Below are 17971 nucleotides of genomic sequence, written 5' to 3'. Positions count from 1 at the left end.
TCTGACGTTTAGTACGGAGTTACAATAACCTCCAGAACTTAAAATCTCCTAAAATAAAAAGGGAAAATGAATTTTTAAAATGGTCACATTGAACTGAAGACTTGAAAAAGAAATTCTATTGATTATGGTTGGCCTCGATGGCCTTAAAGGTCTTTTCCAACCGACACAATTCTATGACTCTATGACAATTATAACTTTTTCATGTTTACATGAACAAAGGATTTTTTTTTTTTTTTCAAAATTGCACCTGAAAGTCATGTGGTGCTTGTGAAAATAACAGAACAGCAGCTTCTGAGAATTTACATATATACATACGGTATCACTGTAAATATATAAATGTACATATATAAATGTAGAGTAGGGTTAGCACTGGCACAGCTGTATGAGAAGCCTCACACCAATTCTAGAGAGTCACTATTACATTAAAATAATTTCTTAGCCCTTCAATGCGATGAAGACAAGATCAGAGAGGGCAAGGACCTGATAAAGTTGTTGCTGAGGTCAGTGAAACAACTTTGAATCACCTTCAGTGCAGCTGTGCTAGGAATTTGCATACAGCAATCACCATGAGTGTATCATGCAGGATGAAAAAGGCAGGAAAATTGGGAAAAATAAACATAATTAGTAATCTAATCTACATCACATTTTATGAATCAAATAACCAGGTGTGATCATTGTATAGAATATTATAATTTAATCAGATTTTTTGATAACTTAAAAAAGTTCTGATCAATTAGTATTTATGAGTACTTATTAAAAATTTTACTTCTGAATTAATAAATTCAGTTGTGTTTGGACATATTTGAAAGCAGAGGTAAGAGGAAAATCACATCTTTTAACTATCAGAGGTTAAATTATTTTTATTTCTCACAATTTTACCTGATGTGGTAGAAATACAGTCATTTGGAACAGAATATTTTTAATACAGATAAATACTAAAATGTCTGTAGTGAAATGTTACAGGTTATCAAGAGATTTTGTGGTAATGTGAGGTCTTAGAAACAACTCACTCTATATCATGTAAAAACATTCCTAGTTATAAAAAGCATAACACTACCAACAAAATGTGTGCAGTAGGCTTTCAATCCTAACAGTTTGCTGCAATACAGATACCTTTTCCTCATACTTTTTTATTTCTTTGCACTTGATATTTAATCAGTTGCTTGCATTATTAGCTTTTCAGCAATATTATTCATATCAGATGTAGTACAGACATTAACACCACTTTCAGAAATGGTTTGAGCAAACTGAGTATCTGTTTTTCCCCACACCTATATGAAACACTGAGCAGCCTGAAATGTTAGTTACATCTGCATCTGTTCTACGTAACACAAGTACATAAATAGTTGCTTATCACTTACAGTCATCAGTTCAGTCTGTAGCATACAGCAAACTAAGCTTGTGTATGAAAAAAAATAAAATAAACCATGATTTGCTGTAACTTTTACTCTCCTGATGCAGTGTCTGCCACGGGTCAAGAGTAAGCAGACAAATCACATCAGTGAGACTTTCTGCTTTACTCTGTACACACATCCAGAACAAATCAATGTTCCTTTTTCCTTTTGTACCTCACTTAAAGTGCAACAGAGCGTCTCACGATCTCAGTCCTCTCGTGGAACCAGATTACTGTGATCATTCCATTAGCAGTCAAAGACTGTCTCCCTTAGCACTGAGTATAAGGAAATTTGGATGGATGCCCTAAGCAGTTTTCCTGGAACTGGCCTAGTATTCCAGGCAGTACTATTGATACCAGTACACGTGCCTCGACACACAGGATGCTTCTTAGAATAAACAAAGGCTTTGGAGGTATCAGGAAAAGCTCAGCAGGAAAACTAAAATAAACACAATCAAGCATGGTATAGGCATTCTGGACATGTTAATGCTCAACAGGTCTAACATTTCTGCGGTGCACACTCTTAAGTCAGGCATAAGAAGATCAAATCAGTACTAGATACATCAAAACAGTAAACCAGGCATTTTATAGATAATGTGTTACAGTGGGGCAGTACAGCACCACTTACTCTGAGAGGCTGTAGTAATTCCAGGTCAATAATACTATTCAATTCTTAACCAGATCCATATTTAAACTAAAATATATTCTGAGTGGTTTTGGTTTTGTTTCTCAGAATTGCATCAAATTTAGCCTTTGGATAGAAAGTGCCGGAAGACTCACAGCGCACATTTTGCAGACCTATAATCTAGTCAGTGTACAGCAGCTGTGGCAGCTGTGCAAGCTGGTATACACCCTGATCAGAACCTGTAATGACAATGCCAGGCCCCTAGTCCTGCCAGGAGCCGCCTGTGAAGGAGATAGGCTTCCTCCTCCCTGCCCTGTCCCTGAGGTGAAGCAGAAGCCAGAACTGCCACCTCCAACAGAGCTGCTCACACATGCAATTGAAACAGCTAACTGCAGAGACTGGCATCACAGCTCAAACTGGCCTTCAGAGGTTCACCAGAACAATGGAGCACATCAGCTGGAAGAAGATGGGAGTGGCTGGGCTATAGAGTCAATCTAAGCTGCTGTTCACATGGTCATGAAATCTGTTAACAAGTATAACTGCTAACATATTTTCTGTGGTTTTAGTACTTTGAACTCTTTGTTAGACATCTGAAAATATATTTGGGGTGAGAAAAACCCCTGCCTTAGCCATAAAAAACCCGTGTCATTAATTTAATTCAAACCATATGAAATTATATTGAAAAAGCAGTAAACTTGCTTTAATATAGAGTTAAGTCATGAAAGTTAAAAGTTGAGTACTATTCTTTATACTGCAGAAAACATTCCACAGTAACTTGCTTGCATTCTAAATGTGTTTTCTAAACTCATACATAAAATCAGGTAACAAAATACTAGTACTACATTCCCAGGAAAAAAAAAATCAGTTATCAGTTAACTTCTCTTATCTCAGTTATGTTCCCCCTGCTTTACAACAGACATGAAGGAAAGAAGACTCATGTTGTCCAGCATTAGCTATAGAAGAAACCCTTCCCCTATTTTGGAGTGGTATGAATGTTGAGTAACGTAAATGAAAGCACAGCTACTGCCACATCAGCCCAATACAGCTGACAAAACATGCGATCCTTGACTTTTGCATTAGTGCATGTTACAACCTGCAGAGCATGTGCCATTAGAGTTACTTTTTCAATGTTAACAACCTCTTCTAAAAGCAGACTGAAATGTGTAATGGAAACTAGCCTTGTAATGTCAGCAAAGTTTTATATAGCACTACTAGTAGGAAGGCTGGGGAATTCAGCTTGCAGTTTAAGAAGCCTTCCTGAGCTGAAGAAGGGAGAACTGATGAGGGTCCTAGGAAGAAAGGAGGATGTGCATGAGAATGATATTTAAAACAAACAGCATTATTAATTCTCATTAGGGTTCATACCGAACAGGCTTATCCACAAAACCCTGATTTTGTATTTGAGCAAAATTACACATTACAAGACCCCAAAGTGATTTGATGCCTTTAAAGAGGATTTACATAATATGATTAAACATAACCAGCTTGACAAGGAAAAAAGAAATCATATTTATTTGTTCAATTTCACTCATGAAAGAAGAAAGACAGACTACAGAGCCATAAGTTGGGGGCAGCACCACAGGAAAGGGGTTGTCCTGCAGGTGCTTTGGACAGCATTTTTCTGACACTATAAATTTAAAAGTTATTTTATAAGGTAGGACTTCTACCACTTTTATATTGAGAGCAGGATTTATCCATCACAATACACTAAGTCTTTGACTGAAAGATGATAACGTTTGCTTCCTCAACGTTTCAACAATGTAGAATTAACATCCTTTCCATGATAAAATCTCATTAGCACCTTAGTACAAGCTTCTGTTTCTTAATTCAGGAAACTTTTCCCTTCATAGGATCAAACTGATAGCTCTGCTAAGAAAGATTCAGAGCAAACCAGCCGATTTAACACGAGCAAAATCATCACAGATAAGGTTCCACTTCCGGAAATATTTCCCTGTTATTGCCTGGAGACAAATTCACTGCTGATGTAACCCCATTGACTTCATTTCCATTTTCACTCATCTCTGACAAATTACTTTGACACATTGGCACATTTATTAAATAGTTGTGACATTGCTCCTAGTTTGAAAGAACACGACGGAGAAAATTAACCTATTGAGAACACAAGAAACCTCAAACAGCTATTAATTTAAACCCTATCCTAAAGGTAGAGCTTGCTCTAATAAAAGTTATGCATCACCATTTTTTCCCCCTCAAAGATACTCATTAATTCACATCAACTAGCTAGATAATATAAAACCAGCAAAATCCCACTACATTTTACTGTAATGTTACAGAAACTCTATCCCAGAACTACTGATGTCTGTATGTCACAATGCATGTGAATTTTGTTCTCTTCATTCTGACATGTGTGCTCCACTTAGATTTCCAGACATATGTGGCTCTGTACAATTTTATCATCCTTGTGCTTTTAATACCATTCAATTTCAGTATTTCAAAACCTTTATGGAAAGAATATAACTGGGAAAGCTTCTAGTATTACTTTCAATCATTACTTAATAAATGTGCTCAAATTGTCTATTTAATTCAGATGGAACAAATTTTGATCATGAGTCAAGTGCATTCAACTGATAGTCTAATAAATTAGAGTGTATTCATCACGATAGCCGTGGCAGAAATACCACTACGTATTTGATAGATAGTTCACTTGTGCACCATGCTTTCTCTTGTCAGACGCTGTTGTTCTAAGGTGTAATTGGTAATCAGTATTGGCACTACGGTAGCACCTGAAAGTGCCCCTCAGGATACAGCTGCTGCTGTTCCAGAGGAATCCTGTCCCTCCTCTAAACACAGGACATCTAGTACATACTGTGGTGTAAGATGGGGTGTAAGAGCCCACAAAAAATGATTATGCTTGTACCGTAAGCCACAAACTCTGCAGTTGGACTGCCTAGACAGTATAAGGTATTTTGTAGGCATTGAAGCAGGAGTGAAACCCATGTGATTTAAAAGGGTAAAGGTTTGCTAGTTTTCACAGGGAGATTTTCCTCTGCTACTGAAACACTCAAGCAGAAAAACTACCCAGAATTTTAAAGGCAAAATAGGTTAAGAGGTAAGAAATACTGTCAGGCTAGGTCTTGGTGCCAAACACATGTAGTTATTTGCGGGATAGAGGAGGCAGCAAACTCAAGAATATGAAGCAGGATAATGCCAGCGCTGTTGGGCAAGCAGCAAAGGCAGCAGATGGAAGGAGACAAAGTTACATTTTGGAAATCAAGAAAGGCTGCAGCACTGAGGTTGAGAAACACTTGTCCCTATCAGTATATGATTACTCCTCAGACTTTGGGGAGCATCAGGAAATGTTTGGTGAGTCAAGAACAAGAAATAACCTAACTGATGTGGTGTACAAAGGAAGACCCCTATTTCAGAAGCCAGAGCAGCACAAACTTTAAGTAAGAGTCATTAGCCACCACAAGGTTTAATGCCCTCTTGTTCAGTGCTGAATGGCCTGACTTTGAGACAGGCTTTCCACTAGCCACTGAGCCAGTGACTTTGCTATCCACACTGCTCCACAATACATAGTCTCTAGCATTGCCAGCTGCAGAGTACATTGCATGTGAGGGAACTGTAAGTCACAATACTTTGTCCAGAGCAACTCACTTTTTCCTTTGTCCTTTAGCTTCCAGTTTGACATGAATTAAGCTGTTAACAAGAGCAGATTTCTGAGAGTCAAAGGCAATGGCTACTGTCAAACCCACACAGCTTGACCAGTGCTAGCTAGCGGTCTGTGACGTTGCTCATCACAACAGACCACTATGCATGAAGGAGTATTGGAGGATGAAAGTGGTAAAAAACCTGAGTGGACCAAAAGCATGTGCCCAAAAACCAAGGGAATTACCACTTCTAACAAGTGTCAGAGAACAGAGGATTTTGGTACAGTTTGGAATTTAGGCGTAAAAGGAAAAACGAAACCATTTTTAGGCATGTAGGGTGCAACCCATGTCTCTAAATGCAAGGGTTAATAAAGTTTGAAATCCTCTTGGACACTTGAGATATCTGCACAGCTAGTAGGCCTGTGGAAGATACACAGCCTTATGGAAAAACAGATGGAGACAAAATGGGATATCCTACACATTTTAATGTTTAATGCTTACCTATAGACACCTAAATCTCATTCTCAATGTTTGGCCAAAAATGTTTTTCGGTATGCAAGTCCTTTAACTTCTTACGTTTGGGGTGTGCACAGATGTTTGTGCACATCTGTGGCACTTGAACGTAAAAGCATATGAAGACATTTCACTACATAGCGTTCATGATCTACAGTACTGCGATTATCCCTATAAAAACACATTACCACCTCAGCTCAATCATTTGTAAGAGAATGAGTGATGAGTTAACAAACTGGTTTGAACAAGCACCTCAAAACTCATGGGCTGGAGCCACTGCTGTAGCAGCTTCTCATTAAGCCTAGCTTGCCAATTAAGCTGGGATAATGAGTGCTTTGAGCTAGAGAACAATGCTGAGTTTCACCTCCTTGAAGGTTTATTTGAACTTAAATTTTAAGACCCTGTGGAGACAAATTATTTTTGGAGGAGACAGAAAGAATGAAAACCATTACACACACATGCCCTCCTGTGCCCCCAAACACTGAGATGCACTTTGCTCATGGCTGCTGAGACAGAACATAAGATAGGTGAAGGTCTCAGATTCCCTTTCTCCCTCAGAAAAATGATACATGCTTATTACTGTTCCACCACCTCTGATGGCTGGCAGCAAGATTTCAAGATAGAAGATTGGTATTCTGTATGGACCATTACAAAGAGGAACAGTATCTTCCCTGATGCATTGTACATGATGTGCCATTCAGTGGTTTTCTTTTTTGAAAATCTTTTTTATTGAGAATAAATTCAGCCATAGGTAGTGTAGTATATAAAGCACTACAGGGTGCAGGAATAGTCATCTTGTACAGTTTCAGGGAAGACACCCTCAAACTTTCATAGAATGATGAAAGCATGTGAACTACCAATATCTGTGTTGACAGTGTCAATTGAGATTTGCTTGTAAAAGAGTCAAGTATCTGAAAGGGTAACCTATATAGAAGCTTTTATCTTTTTAAAAAGATTAAAGATGCTGGTTTTATATTTTGCAAGAAAATGGTATAGCATGAGGAAAACTAGGACTCACAAAGGGCACAGTCATAACAGGGATGGAAGAGCACTATGTATAGAAGTTAGCAGCATTGGACAAAAGAGACTCATTTTGGTATTTTCCCTCTGAACATGCCATGGGAAATCACAACTGGCTGCAATGCAATCACCACTTTTCAGCAAATTGCTTTCTCAGATCCATGAGCCTTCATAGATTTTCTTTCCTGCAGCAGCATTTTAACCCAGCCACCTTCTTCCTTCAGATTCTCTGCTTCTAGAAACATAGCCTCTCCATTTGATGTATTTCTTTCCTCCCTCTGGATGATCATTTTTCTTGCTTTCAACTTACCTTCTCAGGGTTGCCCCTGCTCCCCTCTATTACATGGCTGATATTTTTCCTTCCTTCAGCAGTACACCCTCAGCTCCTTGGATCTTAACCGCTTTAAGCTTTGATGTTCCTCTGCCACCTCTTATGTATCTGATATTTAAGCACGTGCCTCTGCATCTGCCTTGTCTGCCAACCTTTTCCATTCTCTCCTCATACTGGTTTAAACACATTCAGTTTGATGCTCAGCTAGATCCTGGTTTTGTCACAACCTTGCATGCCCATGACCCACCCCCCAACTCCTGCCCTTTACTTTTCTGAACTAGAGGAAATTTTAACTAGCTTACAAGCATAGGCTTTAGACTTGAAAATACCAGTGTGTTTAAAAGCTATTATGCTTACACTACTCTTGTTATCTCTCTTGTACATCTCAGTTCCACAGACAACTACCTATTTAATCTACTGTTATTTCCAATAGTGATTTTCCTCCCATCTCAATGGAATATCTTCATATTCTGCATTTCTTTCACATAGCAAGACCGCAGATATTCAGGCTTTATATTAGCAGTTGTCTTAAAACCTAGAGATTACAGAACTTCCAAGGCTCTTTAGCTGGCCACAACCTGCTTATTCATACAGCCTATCAATCCCAACATGTGCTTTAAAGGCTAGATCTCTCTACCCTTTGCATGCAGAAGCAATTCAGCTGGCTGCACCGAAACTAATGCCAACACTAGAGCAGTGTACGAAGACCGTGCTGTACATCTCCACTTCGTTAACCTTTGCAGCTTCTTTCTGGCATTGTCATGAGATGCATGCTGCCACTGAGAAGTGGATTTCTGGAGAAACTTGGTCTCCTTTGGGGGAGTAGATGTTTGCAGCAGAACAGCTACAAACCTAGTACAGAAACGGATTTATGAGTACCATGGCCAAATGGAATTTCTGTGTTTCAACAGCACCTCTCACCCAGAACAGTGGATGACTTCTGTTTTGAATGTTAATCCGTATTTTAGCTCAGCAATCCCTATATCGTCTCCCCAGCCAGAAAAAAAAAGATTTGCATGGTCACCATGGCTGTCTTCCTTGCAGTCTGTCGTGATTTAAGCCCAGCCAGCAACCCAGAACCACACAGCCGCTCGCTCACTCCCTCCCTTCCTCCCCCCGCTCCTGGAGGGATGAGGAGGAGAATCAAAAGAATGTAACTCCCACGGGTTGAGATAAGAACAGTCCAGTAACTAAGGTATAACACAAATCACTACTGCTACCAACAATAATAATAATGATAAGGGAAATAACAAGGGAAGAGAATACAACCACTCACCACCCGCTGACCGATACCCAGCCTGACCTGAGCAGTGATTTAGTCCTTCCGAGTAACTGCCCCCAGTTTATATACTGGGCATGATGTGCTGTGGTATGGAATACCTCTCTGGCTAGTTTGGGTCAGGTGTCCTGTCCCTGCTTCCTCCTGGCTTCCCCTCCTCCCTGGCAGAGCATGAGATTCAGAAAGTTGTTGGTCAGAGTAAACATTACTGAGCAGCAACTAAAAACATCGGTGTTATCAGTACTGTTCCCAGGCTGAAAGTCAAAACCACAGCACTGCACCAGCTACTAAGAAGGAGAAAAATGACTGCTACTGCTGAACCCAGGACACTGTCTTAGCTTTGGTAGGTTGGCTGGGAACAATGACAGACCCAGGCTTTACTGTTCTTGGATCCAAGGAATTTGATCTTGCCTGCTTGAGTTTGCATTCCACCAGAATGGGTGGAGTCCATGTGGGCAATTACTTAAATAATTTCCTTTTTAATTAATTTCCTGCCAGGTATACACACTGGACAAGACATGGAAAGGAGCTGTTAGGCTACCTATTGACCCAGGTAGTGCAAATATATCTAATTAATCATCTCTTTTACACACCACCAGATTTATTTCTCATACAGACTGTACTGTCATCTTTCCTTTCATCTTTCCACTAGCCCAAAGTAAAAAAGATTCTGCAAAGTGAAGTGATTCCTCAGCTTAATTGCTGCAGGTTAAGTTTTCTGATTACTGGAGCTGGTTTTAGTCCATTGCTATCCTCTTCCCTCCTCCCTGCAGAGAACAGAGATTTTGGAAGGCTGAATTTTTAAAAAATATAGTTGTATAATTAATGTTATGATTAATCAGTGTTTCTAAAGTGCTTTGAAGAGGAAAAGTGCTATGTGAGTGTTAAGTGGAATTTTGGTTTTATCTGTGTTATTTTCTGAGGTTGGGTAATATTTTGTTAGTAGTATGAGGCAAGGGACTTCAAGTTAGGTCATAACGAGGAAATAAGAATGTAGTCTATTTCTGGAAAAATAAGTTTAGGCTTCAAGATCTGTGCCCTGATCCAACACCCACTGAAATTAATGAGCCTTTCTACCAATGTCAAAAGGTATTAAATCGGATTAATAAAGAAGTAGCTTTTCTTTTCTGCTTTGGCTTTTACTTTGTGCCCAAACCAGAACAAAATTCTGACAGGAAACTGATGTAGCCAGAGTGAACTGCCACTAGACATTATCCTACTTTAACTGCCCATGTAACTATTGCTATTTATCTCCTACTATTTTTCTTCTTATGCTCCAATACTGCCTGAAACTCATGAACAAATTTGTCCCCATTGTATGGTCTGAAAGCCTGATTATTTTTGCATGCTTTTATACATAGCTATGACAACACCATGGTGAAACAAAAAAATTCTTATGTTTAGAGATGTATATTAAAATCTTGAGATACATAAAATCAAAATGGATCCTCACGACACATTGTTGTAAAAGATTAAATAAAATGCATAAATGTAAATGTGTTAGCTCAATAAATATAAATCTTGGGAAAGTGATAGCATCTTTTGATAACAACTCTTCCAACAAATATCAAAACCACTCCAAGTCATATGAAGTGTGCATGTATTTCTTAATTACTGCAATGTTCAAACCTTTCAAACACCATGAAAACTCTACATGAAGCAGTTAAAATTACTAATTATGCATGATGTCAAAACAATAATACTGAGGATACATATCATTATTTCACATTGCTTTATTGGGCACCATACAATAAAATAATTTATATTTAATAACAAAATCCTGGTTAGTATCTAAGGCTCAGTGAAGCCACACACTGCCTTCACAGATGTTAATGTCTGAGGGAAGGACAGAAGGGAAAAAAGTAAAAGAACAGCAACAGAAAAAGTGCTGTTTAAAAATATTTTTAAGAACGTCAAGAGAAATTATCCATGAAAGGGTAAAGGTATAACATTATTTGCTTTTTTTCCCTGCCATTTGAAATTGTTAGCAAATACCTCATGAAGACACAGTATCCCTCTGTTAAACTGCAAATGTACTAGTGTAACTAAACCAGACCATACTAAGGTATGCCGTAGTAATGAAGCTATAGGTACCCTCATTAGAAACGGGGTCTCTCACACTAGTCATTCAGAACATGGACAGGTATTAATTTTTAATAGTTATTCCTTGGAGGTCAATTCATTTTGCAGATAATGTTCTCACTCAGTTTAATTCCTGTTCTTGACAGAATGCTTTGTGTTCTTAGCAACAGAGTCATTTGAAAAGACCAAACTATACTGTAGTTTTATATTTTAATTCACCTGAAACTACTACAATTTAAGGGCTGAATACAGTAGGTATGTAAGCAAGGATATGATGCAGAGTGAAAATACACTTTGTGTTCTCATAGAAAAGGCAAACATGCATCTAAAAAACATTAACTAATGTATTTTTTTTTGTTTCAACTACAACATGACTAGTTTTTACATTTCTTGTTAAAAACTTCCTCACCTCTTGTTAGTTGTCCAATTCATTATTAGCTGTGTTTAAAGAAATTGTGACAACAGATGAATCCTAGTCCTGACTCCTCCATCAGAGTACAGATCTACTACAGCACAGTTCTGTTTGTGCTTCTTCAGGAGGCAGGAGTCAAAGGGTTCATAATATGACTTTGTTTTGGGGTAGTGCTACTGGTGTTTCTTTCGAAGTAACAGCTCCAGGTGGCATCTTCAGGCTAGTAGCTGATCCAAGTTGTTTCTCTAGTGGCCCTCAAAGAAATCTTGCCTCCAGACATCCATTTGAGCTTGCTCAGTGTCAATATATCACTGCTTTTTTAAGTTACAGCTGCTCACCTACATCTGAGTAACACATGGAGGGAGGATTCTCAGGACTGTGCACTCACTCAATTTCCTTCTCTTACCTCCACGGGGATGCAATTGCTTACATGGCAAAAGTCAGAGAGCCTACACTTTAGACTTGATGTACTAGACTTCATCTCTTTCTTGTACATCAAGCTGGACAGAGGAGATCTGCTTAAGGCAAAACCCTTAACCTCTCAGATCCTTCGAGGGCATCTCTCTCAGACCCATGCAATGCTGGCTGGTATCTGCTACTTCCAAAAAGAGGGGGAGAACGGGGCTGGTATCTGCTACTTCCAAAAAGAAGGGGAGAATGGGGCAAGTCTTCCAAAAGTCTTCTCTCCTCAGACTCGGGGAAAAGAAGAATGTGCCAGAGAGCAGCTGGTTCCCTGGCTCCACATTCCTTATTCTAAATGATCAGAGTGCTCTGAAAGACGAGGGTGGAGTCAGAGTGCAAATCTTAAATGTACTCTGCAGCCTTGCTACTTCCCTGCAACATGGCAGAATATAAAGTACACTGCATTGCAGGGGAAGGATGGGAGATCAGCTTTGAAGTGCTACAAAAGATTTGACTTAACAGCAACAAAAAAAGCACAGCTGAAAAATAGATGCTTTCAGAAAAACAGAACAGGTGAAAGGTCAGATACAAAAACCTGACCTCCTAACCACAGGAGATTCAAAGAACAATATTCCCAAATGTAAACTATTTCTTGATAGACTGCTCCATTGCAAATGATAAATAGAATTTGCAGAATATCATGTTCCCTTTGTGAAAGCAACTGCTGTTAGTGTCACCTTGAAGAATTTTGCACACAAATATATGACTTTGCATATACTCATGCTGATAGAAGTATTTTCCTCTAATTAAAATTAGCACTCTGATTATTTGCTAGAATAATCCTGAGTTATGAAATCCAAATAATGTATAAAACATACCACTTTAAGAGCACTCTGAGTAGCACACAATCTAAGAGATCCTGTAACTTTTCTCCTGAGAGGAGTAAGTAATGAGGCAATTTATTTTCCTCATATTGCACATTAGATCTACCAAACAGCAGGTGAACTCTGAACACCACCACTGCACATTTTTTCGGTACATGGAGCTGAATTACAGCCGTATGCTGCAAAATCTATAAACTTGGACTAGGAGCTTTGTTATCTTTTCTAGGGTTGCAGAGGACTTCTCGGGATTTTGAGAAGAAAAGGAAATTCAGAGCCTGTATCTTGAATAAAGTGCAAAGACAGCCATAAGCTATCAGGGTCACTTACTGATTAATTAAAAGACTAAGAGATGTTAGAAAGATCAGCCTGCCTATGCTCCTATTTCCCAAAGGGCTAAGTGTATAAAACCGAGGCACAACCAGGCATGAATGAGGTGCCTAGCCTAGTCATGCTTGACCATGGACCTTGTCTAATGAGATCAACATGTCTAATCAGATCTTTTATTTGAGGAAGTAAGTCATCAGGAAGGTGTAAAAAAAGGAAACAAAACCTGATGCAAATAATTTCTCTATAAATCATAGAACACTTGAGGTTGTTAGGATGCCCTAGAGACCATCTAGTCCAACCCATCTGCTCAAAGTAGGGTCAGCTTAGTGTTTTCTTATGTTGGGATGGATTTCCCTGTATTTCAGCTTGTGCCCATGAGCCCCTTTCCTGACACTGGGCATCACCAAGTAGAGTATGGCTCTGTTCTCTTTACACCCTTCCATCAGGCATTTAGACACATGAATAAGAGCCCTTTGAGTCTCCTCTTCTCTAGGTTGAACAGTCTCTGCTCTCTCAGCCTTTCTTCATGGGATAGATGCTCCAGCCCCATAATCATCCTTTGCTGGACTTTCTCCAATATGTCCATGTCTCTCTCACACTTGGGAGCCCAGAAGTGAACCCAGTACTCCAGCTGTGGCATCACTAGTGCTGAGTAGAGAGGAATGATCTCCTCCGCTGACCTGCTGGTAACAGGCCTAACATAGCCCAGGAGGCTGTTGGCCCATTTTGCTAGTGGGGCATGCTGCTGACTCCTGGATTTGTTTTTATTTTTCTTGGCAATTAAAGTAATGGCACAATGTAGTTGGTACAATGAATGTGAGATCACATTTTTAAGCCCTAACCCTAATTCTGGCCACTAAACCTAAGCCCTTGTAACCCAAGGCCCTTGCAACCCAATCCTGAACCCTTATCCCAGCACCCTTCTCTAATACCTAACACCAAGTCCTATTGCAGAGCAAAGACTGAAACCCTAACCCTTTATGTTATCCCCACGCTAACCCCTTGCCCTAGTCACCAGCCTTATAGTTGATGTCCCTAACCTTAACCTTAGCCGTCACTGCTACTCCAAAACCAGCCCCCAACTGCTAACCCTAACTGCTTATCATAAATCCTATGCAGAACCCCCAAGCCTCACCCAAAGCCCTTCTCTAACTGCAAACCTAATCCCTCTCCTCAAAAGGTGAACTTATTCCCCTTACTCTATTCAATAATTAAATACTGTAAAAATAAACAATAATGAAAAACCTGGTAAAAGAATAAATTGCCATCAGAAATATTTATAATTGCCAAAAGAGAAATCACTTCTCTGTTTTTTGCATGATCTTGCTCTTATAGAGCTGAGCAGGAGCAGTGAGGTAAAGCATTATTTATCACTGTCTTAAGCAAACATAACTAGAGATTTTCCTCCTGTAGCCATGACGTTTCTGCAGCACAAAGTGGTTCTCAGCTTATTTGACTTAGCAGAAACACCCAATTAAATTTCCAGCCTATGAATCAAATCCAGTGTAAAGCATCTGGAAGATAGTGATGGATCTGATGCAATGCATTAGCAAACGACACTGGTTTTCCCTTTGACAATTATGCTAAATACCTATAAAAATGGCATCACTAAACTCAGTGGATCTTAAATATCATAGCCCTACTCTTCAGAACGATTCCACTCAGTTAAATGAAACTTTTGTGGAAAAATGAGGGGTAGTAAAAGAATATTAGTATTGGCATATCAGCTTTTGAGTGAGATAAAGTTAACAGCAATATTGTGCAGCCACGCATTCCTTTAAACATGAACTCCGTATCTATTATAATCAGCAATATAAAAATATTTGCAGTCACATTGTATGAAGTCTATAGCAGGCAAAGCATACTGAAAAGAGTCTTTAAAAATCATTAATATACAAAGCACATTCTTACCAATTATGTGATATACTACTGGATATTCCTTAGCTTCCAGTTTTATTGTCATGCATATTCTTATCTTTGAAAATGTCTGAAATACATCCTCAGTACATATTTATTTCAAATATTAAAAGTAAACATCCTGGAGAGTATCTTGGAACCTGGCCTACTTCTGAGCTATGAAATCCTTTTCTTAAAACAAATTAAAGTAGATAAATCTGTCATTTATGCTCAAGTTCTCTTTGTCCTGGAATTATTTTTCCTTTCAGAGACTGAGCCAGATAATGCTCTCCTTATAATTCATAGCAGTATTTGGGTTTAGATACACATGAAAAAATGTTTGTATTAACACAGATTTCATAATTATGTTTAGAATCAGAATAACTGAGGTTGGAAAGGATATCTGGAGTTTGTCTAGTCCAACCTCCCTGCCCAAAGCAAATGCAAAATCAATGCAATACAAAAAGATCATGAGACAACTGCATATCAATAGAAGACTGTTTAAAAATATATGTATTATATCTGATATAGTTCACATAATACACTGGATAGCACAGAGTCCTTTGCTGCTCTCCTGCTAAAAAGGCTATTATTCATAATGAAATAAATATTTAAATATGACGAATGTGTCTCTTCATGTGTGCACACACGTTTAGTCTCTTCTCCCAGTACAATACTTAAACAGAATTTCATCTACATAAATACCACAATGGACTCCACTATTCCTGATATGAACATATTCTGAGACATGAAGGCAGCAAGAGTATGCAAGTGGAATGATTAGCTAATACAGAGCAGAAAATACGCATTTATTGATGAAACAGGAATAGAAATTTATAGGGTTTCCTACTGGTACATGCACATACCACTATGCAGCTGCAGGTGCCTCTAAACCCAAATCTTTCTTCAACACAAACCATTAGTACATTAAGATTTTAAATTAATCCATATTTGAACTATCTCAAAAACCTATGCTTCTCTTCTTTTGTCATGGCAGCTGAAACAATGCTACTTTTCAAACTTTATGTAATTTGGGAGAAAAGTGGGCACAAGGTTATGTCCCTGGAAGGAATACACTGCTACAGCAGCTGCATTTTACTGTCAGGATGTTACTTTTCATTGTTGCAGGCATACAGCCTGTAGGAATGAAGAACACCACCAAGAAAAAGAACCAAGAAACAAAGTGCAGGCTATTCAAATTCATGACAGCAGTAACATGGGGTCCCATGTAAGGCTTCAGGAGTTGATTGCTGGACTTTTTTGATAACCTATTAGTACTTTGCACCTATTAAAATGCAAATACAGCAATAAAATATGGTATATTTGTGCATTTTGTAGTTAAAAGAAAATACCCTGTAGCAGAAGGTCTCATGGAGGAACACTTGTGAATCTCACTTGTCTTGACATCAGTGAAGTGTGCAAGAGTAGTCTCACATAGCACTCTCATAAGAAAGCTAATAGAAACTGCTGCAAGTAGGATAAAAAATGTCTGGATGGTGCTACTCAGAACAGTTGGCAATGGTTCATCATTGAAATAGAAGCATGTATCAAATTAATTCTGTAGTAAATGTATGAAGTTCCGTAGACAATCTTCTATCCTCGGTCTATATCCATTCAGTGTCACATCTATGGTATGGATATGAAAGACAAGGCAGGGGCTGAAAAATGTTTGAGGCCTGGTTTAGAATTCAGTTATCTTGAATTAGCAAGATGGCATTCGCTGAAGGCAAATGGGTATTATACACAAGCAGAAGATGATTACACACAGGAATACAGAATGAAGAACAACCTGAAGAGTTGTTCTGCAACAGTTGTTCTGCAAGAGTTTCTGCAGCGCAACTGCAGAAAATGATCAGGAAGCCCAATCACGAGATAGGCATGTGTTACAGCATAGGCTGTTGTGAAAAAGACAGTTATACAAGAGTGTATTGACAATTATTCCTGGCAGAATATGTAAATAATATGCTCCTCTGTGCAAGGCTTATAGAGGAATACCACAACTAGTCTGAATGCTTAATGCCAGGAAAGAAATGGAACAACTACAATGAGTCCAAATCAAAGTAACAAGAATAGTTAGGAAGACAGACCAAACTGAACTGCTATCTCAGCTCCAATAGTACATTCAACTACTCCATCTATACTTCTTCAATCTGCAACCAAGATGTAATGCTTTCTTCTTTGTGGTACTGTGCTGCAGTGGCATTGTTCTTACTGATTGTCTTCACTAATGGCTAGATATAGGGATTCTATTGTTGGCTCCAGATAATCAAAGCAAGACAGAAAAAGCAGTGTCCACGAACATTTCAGGGTTCCATCACATTAAGGATGAGGCCTTCATATGGCCTACTTAAAGAACTGGATCAAAGAAAATCACTAGTCAAGTGTCTAAAATCAGCAGATTTTAAAGAAATGGTTCAGATTTTAAAGAAATGGGGTAGTTCTGAATTTAGACTTGCAAGCTTTTCCTTGAAGTATAATGCATCAATTTATATGTAAGTTCCATCTCAGCTTCACATTATTTACTCAGTCAGATGACTTATTAAGTGGTCAATTAGGACTGAGACACAGTTTGCTCCAACAAGATAGCCTGGATTCTCAGGAAGAGACTTGTTCTGTCACGTTTTGGGGTGACAATATGGTAGGCACAGCTCAACTGCCATCAGGAATTTCAGCCCATAAAACCCACACGTTACCAGGGGCTAAGAAGAGTTTCATCTTTCTCTTTGTCTAAAGGTGGAAGTATACTGTTGTCTCTGCAGACTCTGAAATACATTTCTTGCTCTATTCCCTCTGGAATGGTTCCTTGTGCTATAAAAATGCTAACTCCAGTCTCTAGGGAGCTCAATACACCACCACCACTGCTGTTAAACACACCATTTGCTGTGGCTGCATCAGTGCGTCCATCGTCTTCCTTCTCATCCTCCAGTGCTGAAGGGCTTACAGGAATGGCTTCAGGCACAGCAGTAATATCACTGGTCTGATATTTAGGCCTGCTGAACTTGTACACTGAAGGTACCCATTCGACTGTCAAATTCAGGAGGCTGCAATTAACTTCGTGCTTTCAGAATTGGCTGACAAGAACTGGAAGATTTTGATGGCTTCTCTGATTTATGTTGAGCTTAATTTGTCAAGAGATTATGTCTGGGTTTAAGACTTTCAAACTTGCACTCCAAGGGCTCTGCAGCACTGGTGTAAG

At 38.9% G+C, this 17971-nt stretch overlaps 1 protein-coding gene across 1 annotated transcript in view; it reads right to left on the bottom strand.

Annotated features, from left to right (window-relative positions):
• The window catches only part of CTNND2 (catenin delta 2), a gene marked incomplete at both ends in the record, with an annotated part of 536439 nt that overhangs the window by 38151 nt on the left and 480317 nt on the right, over window positions 1–17971 (bottom strand). The window lies entirely within an intron of this gene.

The sequence above is a fragment of the Psittacula echo genome (genome assembly GCF_963264785.1).
Source record: "Psittacula echo genome assembly, chromosome: 2".
NCBI classification, from domain to species: Eukaryota; Metazoa; Chordata; class Aves; order Psittaciformes; family Psittacidae; genus Psittacula; species Psittacula echo.
The sequence above is the reverse complement of the archived record's forward strand: the minus strand, read 5'-3'. Positions and strand labels throughout refer to the sequence as shown.